Below are 1,183 nucleotides of genomic sequence, written 5' to 3'. Positions count from 1 at the left end.
TCGTTCAGCGGCCTCGTTTCGCTTCGACGGCTTTCAGCCTCACCCTGCTTCATTCTACTACATTAATAAATCATTAGCTCATCCATGAACATGATTTCTGCCCGAGTCCCGTCGGATTGCATCGGCTGTGGGGATGAAGACGACAACTCCCATGATTCCACACTCTGTCACGGCCTCTTTGTTTATTTTGAATACGCGCCCTCTAGTGGCGAAAATTACATATTGTGCCTTGAACAGGATGTGGTTTGTAGTGACCTTAAAATGTGGCACTCAGTTTCAGAAAGAAAAATGAAACCAGCAGCCCTTAATAAAATGACATGTGGGCAATAAAACATGCACTCAGCACAGCATGTTTGTGCTTACAAAAGTACACCAAAAATGTATGACCTATTTATTAGGACCACAAGGATGTTTGATTTTGATGAGCTTACTGTTTTGTGTCTTCTCAGGATGTGGAACGACACAGATCTTCTAAGAAATGATACCTTTTCTTGTGCGTCCCCGTCTGTGGAGGGCTACCGTTACTTTGGCGTCCTCTTGGGATCGACTGTGACCATAGTAGGAACCATAGGGAATATTCTGACCGTCCTCGCCTTTGCTACTGATGCCAGCCTGAGGACACGTTTCAATGTTCTCATTGTAGCCTGTGGAAGTAAGGTTAGCTGCAGCAAGGGGCTATATTTTTGTTCAATATTTTCCTAATGACAATTTTATGATCGGTTTATAAAGGCTACTACTGTGATTTTTATCACAGAATAAGGCAGGAAATGTATAGTTTCTATAGGCTACTAAATGATATGTCAATCAGTACTGCATTATTCATAAAGTTTATTTATTACCTGGAGATAACTTGAAAAACACACATAAACCGTATATTTTCGCAATCGTGTGTTTATTGTCTTCACGTTTTTTTCTGCTTTTTATTCAGCTCAGCTACAGCGATAGCCGGATGCTTTTGTCCATATTAGGGTTTCCTGCACGTCATAAGTCATTCCTTCTATGAGTCTGGTTTGGACTTTCTGCAGGAGAGCGCCCTCCGGCTTCGAGTATGAATTAAACACACACTGCATGGAGTGTTTTGCGCTCCGTGATGTTCATCTTGCCTTTTTCTGGGTCCGAATAAAACATCAGGTCATGCACAGACTATCCTGTCTCTTTGAATTTAAATCTATATTTATTCACA

This window comes from Sinocyclocheilus anshuiensis, unplaced genomic scaffold (genome assembly GCF_001515605.1).
Source record: "Sinocyclocheilus anshuiensis isolate Anshui unplaced genomic scaffold, SAMN03320099.WGS_v1.1 scaffold44, whole genome shotgun sequence".
NCBI classification, from domain to species: domain Eukaryota; kingdom Metazoa; phylum Chordata; class Actinopteri; order Cypriniformes; family Cyprinidae; genus Sinocyclocheilus; species Sinocyclocheilus anshuiensis.
This window is presented reverse-complemented; position numbering follows the sequence as displayed.